Source organism: Molothrus aeneus, unplaced genomic scaffold, assembly GCF_037042795.1.
Source record: "Molothrus aeneus isolate 106 unplaced genomic scaffold, BPBGC_Maene_1.0 scaffold_44, whole genome shotgun sequence".
Taxonomy (NCBI): domain Eukaryota; kingdom Metazoa; phylum Chordata; class Aves; order Passeriformes; family Icteridae; genus Molothrus; species Molothrus aeneus.
The window spans coordinates 861,622-868,403 of record NW_027099111.1 but is presented as its reverse complement, the minus strand read 5'-3'; positions in this window follow the sequence as shown (position 1 = coordinate 868,403).

Sequence of the window (6,782 nt, the reverse complement as noted above, 5' to 3'; positions counted from 1 at the left end):
AGTGCAATGGAAAAGGCAGGAGAGTGGTAAAGTACTGGTTTCTCTAAGTCTGAATGCTGCCCACACTGTGCCTGCATGGTGCGGCTTGCATCTTCGCCTTTGGGAAGCTGCTGCTCGCCGATTCTCCCAAAGGCGAAGAAGCGGCTTCTTCGCACACAGAGCATTGGGCCGGTCGCGGTGAGCTCCTGAGAGCGGTTTGTGCCGAAAGATGCCCGTGACCGGCACTTAGTTGCGGAGAGCTGCGTATCTGCGTCTTCTGCGTGTCTTGCCGCTCAACACTCGGCAAAAAGCTTTTCCAGCATATCTTGCATAGAGAAACTCTGCCAGGAAAGAAAACATCCAAAATCTTGTTCTAAAGCTTGCACGGAGGTCTGCAAAGAGTTTTGCAAGAATGAAAGGTAGTTGTCCAAAACTCGTTCTTTTCCAATATAATAACAATGGAAAAGGCAGGGGAGTGGTAAAGTATTGTTTTCTCTAAGTCTGAATGCTGCCCACAATGTGCCTGCGTGGTGCGGCTTGCATCTTCGCCTTTGGGAAGCTGCCGCTCGCCGATTCTCCCGGAGGCGAAGAAGCGGCTTCTTCGCACACAGAGCATTGGGCCGGTCGCGGTGAGCACCTAAGAGCGGCTTCTGCCGAAAGAAGCCCGGGACCGGCACTTAGCTTCGGAGAGCTGCGTATCTGCGTCTTCTGCGTGTCTTGCCGCTCAACACTCGGCAAAAAGCTTTTCCACCATATCTAGCAAAGAGAAACTCTGCCAGGAAAGAAAACATCCAAAATCTTGTTCTAAAGCTTGCACGGAGGTCTGCAAAGAGTTTTGCAAGAATGAAAGGTAGTTGTCCAAAACTCGTTCTTTTCCAATATAATAGCAATGGAAAAGGCAGGAGAGTGGTAAAGTACTGGTTTCTCTAAGTCTGAATGCTGCCCACACTGTGCCTGCGTGGTGCGGCTTGCATCTTCGCCTTTGGGAAGCTGCCGCTCGCCGATTCTCCCGGAGGCGAAGAAGCGGCTTCTTCGCACACAGAGCATTGGGCCGGTCGCGGTGAGCACCTAAGAGCGGCTTCTGCCGAACGAAGCCCGGGACCGGCACTTAGCTTCGGAGAGCTGCGTATCTGCGTCTTCTGCGTGTCTTGCCGCTCAACACTCAGCAAAAAGCTTTTCCAGCATATCTTGCAAAGAGAAACTCTGCCAGTAAAGAAAACATCCAAAATCTTGTTCTAAAGCTTGCACGGAGGTCTGCAAAGAGTTTTTCAAGAAGGAAAGGTAGTTGTCCAAAACTCGTTCTTTTCCAATATAAGAGCAATGGAAAAGGCAGGAGAGTGGTAAAGTACTGGTTTCTCTAAGTCTGAATGCTGCCCACACTGTGCCTGCATGGTGCGGCTTGCATCTTCGCCTTTGGGAAGCTGCCGCTCGCCGATTCTCCCGGAGGCGAAGAAGCGGCTTCTTCGCACACAGAGCATTGGGCCGGTCGCGGAGAGCAACTAAGAGCGGCTACTGCCGAAAGAAGCCGCGGACCGGCACTTAGCTTCGGAGAGCTGCGTATCTGCGTCTTCTGCGTGTCTTGCCGCTCAACACTCGGCAAAAAGCTTTTCCAGCATATCTTGCAAAAAGAAACTCTGCCAGGAAAGAAAACATCCAAAGTCTTGTTCTAAAGCTTGCACGGAAGTCTGCAAATAGTTTTGCAGGATTGAAAGGTAGTTGTCCAAAACTCGTTCTTTTCCAATATAATAACAATGGAAAAGGCAGGAGAGTGGAAAAGTACTGGTTTCTCTAAGTCTGAATGCTGCCCACACTGTGCCTGCGTGGTGCGGCTTGCATCTTCGCCTTTGGGAAGCTGCCGCTCGCCGATTCTCCCGGAGGCGAAGAAGCGGCTTCTTCGCTCACAGAGCATTGGGCCGGTCGTGGTGAGCACCTAAGAGCGGCTTCTGCCGAAAGAAGCCCGGGACTGGCACTTACTTGCGGAGAGATGCGTATCTGCGTCTTCTGCGTGTCTTGCCGCTCAAAACTCGGCAAAAAGCTTTTCCACCATATCTTGCAAAGAGAAACTCTGCCAGGAAAGAAAACATCCATAATCTTGTTCTAAAGCTTGCACGGAGGTCTGCAAAGAGTTTTGCAAGAATGAAAGGTAGTTGTCCAAAACTCGTTCTTTTCCAATATAATAACAATGGAAAAGGCAGGAGAGTGGTAAAGTACTGGTTTCTCTAAGTCTGAATGCTGCCCACACTGTGCCTGCATGGTGCGGCTTGCATCTTCGCCTTTGCGAAGCTGCCGCTCGCCGATTCTCCCGGAGGCGAAGAAGCGGCTTCTTCGCACACAGAGCATTGGGCCGGTCGCTGTGAGCACCTAAGAGCGGCTTGTGCCGAACGAAGCCCGGGACCGGCACTTAGCTTCGGAGAGCTGCGTATCTGCGTCTTCTGCGTGTCTTGCCGCTCAACACTCAGCAAAAAGCTTTTCCAGCATATCTTGCAAAGAGAAACTCTGCCAGGAAAGAAAACATCCAAAATCTTGTTCTAAAGCTTGCACGGAGGTCTGCAAAGAGTTTTGCAAGAATGAAAGGTAGTTGTCCAAAACTCGTTCTTTTCCAATATAAGAGCAATGGAAAAGGCAGGAGAGTGGTAAAGTACTGTTTTCTCTAAGTCTGAATGCTGCCCACACTGTGCCTGCATGGAGCGGCTTGCATCTTCGCCTTTGGGAAGCTGCTGCTCGCCGATTCTCCCGGAGGCGAAGAAGCGGCTTCTTCGCACACAGAGCATTGGGCCGGTCGTGGTGAGCACCTAAGAGCGGCTTCTACCGAAAGAAGCCCGGGACCGGCACTTAGTTGCAGAGAGCTGCGTATCTGCGTCTTCTGCGTGTCTTGCCGCTCAACACTCGGCAAAAAGCTTTTCCAGCATATCTTGCAAAGAGAAACTCTGCCAGGAAAGAAAACATCCAAAATCTTGTTCTAAAGCTTGCACGGAGGTCTGCAAAGAGTTTTGCAAGAATGAAAGGTAGTTGTCCAAAACTCGTTCTTTTCCAATATAATAACAATTTAAAAGGCAGGAGAGTGGTAAAGTACGGTTTTCTCTACGTCTGAATGCTGCCCACACTGTGCCTGCATGGTGCAGCTTGCATCTTCGCCTTTGGGAAGCTGCCGCTCGCCGATTCTCCCGGAGGCGAAGAAGCGGCTTCTTCGCACACAGAGCATTGGGCCGGTCGCGGTGAGCACCTAAGAGCGGCTTGTGCCGAACGAAGCCCGGGACCGGCACTTAGCTTCGGAGAGCTGCGTATCTGCGTCTTCTGCGTGTCTTGCCGCTCAACACTCAGCAAAAAGCTTTTCCAGCATATCTTGCAAAGAGAAACTCTGCCAGGAAAGAAAACATCCAAAATCTTGTTCTAAAGCTTGCACGGAGGTCTGCAAATAGTTTTGCAAGATTGAAAGGTAGTTGTCCAAAACTCGTTCTTTTCCAATATAATAACAATGGAAAAGGCAGGAGAGTGGTAAAGTACTGGTTTCTCTAAGTCTGAATGCTGCCCACACTGTGCCTGCATGGTGCGGCTTGCATCTTTGCGTTTGGGAAGCTGCCGCTCGCCGATTCCCCCGGAGGCGAAGAAGCGGCTTCTTCGCACTCAGAGCATTGGGCCGGCTGCGGTGAGCACCTACGAGCGGCTTCCTCCGAAAGAAGCCGTGGACCGGCACTTAGCTTCGGAGAGCTGCGTATCTGCGTCTTCTGCGTGTCTTGCCGCTCAACACTCGGCAAAAAGCTTTTCCACCATATCTAGCAAAGAGAAACTCTGCCAGAAAAGAAAACATCCAAAATCTTGTTCTAAAGCTTGCACGGAGGTCTGCAAAGAGTTTTGCAAGAAGGAAAGGTAGTTGTCCAAAACTCGTTCTTTTCCAATATAAGAGCAATGGAAAAGGCAGGAGAGTGGTAAAGTACTGGTTTCTCTAAGTCTGAATGCTGCCCACACTGTGCCTGCATGGTGCGGCTTGCATCTTCGCCTTTGCGAAGCTGCCGCTCGCCGATTCTCCCGGAGGCGACGAAGCGGCTTCTTTGCACACAGAGCATTGGGCCGGTCGCGGAGAGCAACTAAGAGCGGCCTCTGCCGAAAGAAGCCGTGGACCGGCACTTAGCTTCGGAGAGCTGCGTATCTGCGTCTTCTGCGTGTCTTGCCGCTCAACACTCAGCAAAAAGCTTTTCCAGCATATCTTGCAAAGAGAAACTCTGCCAGGAAAGAAAACATCCAAAATCTTGTTCTAAAGCTTGCAGGGAGGTCTGCAAAGAGTTTTGCAAGAAGGAAAGGTAGTTGTCCAAAACTCGTTCTTTTCCAATATAAGAGCAATGGAAAAGGCAGGAGAGTGATAAAGTATGGTTTTCTCCAAGTCTGAATGCTGCCCACACTGTGCCTGCAGGGTGTGGCTTGCATCTTCGCCTTTGGGAAGCTGCCGCTCGCCGATTCTCCCGGAGGCGAAGAAGCGGCTTCTTTGCGCACAACAATGTGCCGAGCGCAGGGAGCTCCTGAGAGCGGTTTGTGCCGAATGATGCCCGGGACCGGCACTTAGTTGCGGAGGGCTGCATATCTGCGTCTTCTGCGTGTCTTGCCGCTCAACACTCAGCAAAAAGCTTTTCCAGCATATCTTGCAAAGAGAAGCTCTGCCAGGAAAGAAAACATCCAAAATCTTGTTCTAAAGCTTGCACGGAGGTCTGCAAATAGTTTTGCAAGATTGAAAGGTCGTTGTCCAAAACTCGTTCTTTTCCAATATAATAACAATGGAAAAGGCAGGAGAGTGGTAAAGTACTGGTTTCTCTAAGTCTGAATGCTGCCCACACTGTGCCTGCGTGGTGCGGCTTGCATCTTCGCCTTTGGGAAGCTGCCGCTCGCCGATTCTCCCGGAGGCGAAGAAGCGGCTTCTTCGCACACAGAGCATTGGGCCGGTCCCGGTGAGCACCTAAGAGCGGCTTCTGCCGAACGAAGCCCGGGACCGGCACTTAGCTTCGGAGAGCTGCGTATCTGCGTCTTCTGCGTGTCTTGCCGCTCAACACTCAGCAAAAAGCTTTTCCAGCATATCTTGCAAAGAGAAACTCTGCCAGGAAAGAAAACATCCAAAATATTGTTCTAAAGCTTGCACGGAGGTCTGCAAAGAGTTTTGCAAGAATGAAAGGTAGTTGTCCAAAACTCGTTCTTTTCCAATATAAGAGAAATGGAAAAGGCAGGAGAGTGGTAAAGTACTGGTTTCTCTAAGTCTGAATGCTGCCCACACTGTGCCTGCATGGTGCGGCTTTCACCTTTGCCTTTGGGAAGCTGCCGCTCGCCGATTCTCCCGGAGGCGAAGAAGCGGCTTCTTCGCACACAGAGCATTGGGTCGGTCGCGGAGAGCAACTAAGAGCGGCCTCTGCCGAAAGAAGCCATGGACCGGCACTTAGCTTCGGAGAGCTGCGTATCTGCGTCTTCTGCGTGTCTTGCCGCTCAACACTCAGCAAAAAGCTTTTCCAGCATATCTTGCAAAGAGAAACTCTGCCAGTAAAGAAAACATCCAAAATCTTGTTCTAAAGCTTGCACGGAGGTCTGCAAAGAGTTTTGCAAGAATGAAAGGTAGTTGTCCAAAACTCGTTCTTTTCCAATATAAGAGCAATGGAAAAGGCAGGAGAGTGGTAAAGTACTGGTTTCTCTAAGTCTGAATGCTGCCCACACTGTGCCTGCGTGGTGCAGCTTGCATCTTCGCCTTTGGGAAGCTGCCGCTCGCCGATTCTCCCGGAGGCGAAGAAGCGGCTTCTTTGCGCACAACAATGTGCCGAGCGCAGGGAGCTCCTGAGAGCGGTTTGTGCCGAAAGATGCCCGGGACCGGCACTTAGTTGCGGAGAGCTGCGTATCTGCGTCTTCTGCGTGTCTTGCCGCTCAACACTCGGCAAAAAGCTTTTCCACCATATCTAGCAAAGAGAAACTCTGCCAGTGAAAAAACATCCAAAATCTTGTTCTAAAGCTTGCACGGAGGTCTGCAAAGAGTTTTGCAAGAATGAAAGGTAGTTGTCCAAAACTCGTTCTTTTCCAATATAAGAGCAATGGAAAAGGCAGGAGAGTGGTAAAGTACTGTTTTCTCTAATCTGAATGCTGCCCACACTGTGCCGGGGTGGAGCGGCTTGCATCTTCGCCTTTGGGAAGCTGCTGCTCGCCGATTCTCCTGGAGGCGAAGAAGCGGCTTTTTCGCACACAGAGCATTGGGCCGGTCGCGGTGAGCACCTAAGAGCGGCTTCTGCCGAAAGAAGCCCCGGACCGGCACTTAGTTGCGGAGAGCTGCGTATCTGCGTCTTCTGCGTGTCTTGCCGCTCAACACTCAGCAAAAAGCTCTTCCAGCATATCTTGCAAAGAGAAACTCTGCCAGGAAAGAAAACATCCAAAATCTTGTTCTAAAGCTTGCACGGAGGTCTGCAAAGAGTTTTGCAAGAATGAAAGGTAGTTTTCCAAAACTCGTTCTTTTCCAATATAATAGCAATGGAAAAGGCAGGAGAGTGGTAAAGTACTGGTTTCTCTAATCTGAATGCTGCCCACACTGTGCCTGCATGGGGCGGCTTGCATCTTCGCCTTTGGGAAGCTGCCGCTCTCCGATTCTCCCGGAGGCGAAGAAGCGGCTTCTTTGCGCACAACAATGTGCCGCGCGCGGGGAGCTCCTGAGAGCGGTTTGTGCCGAATGATGACCGGGACCGGCACTTAGTTGCGGAGAGCTGCGTATCTGCGTCTTCTGCGTGTCTTGCCGCTCAACACTCAGCAAAAAGCTTTTCCAGCATATCTTGCAAAGAGAAACTCTGCCA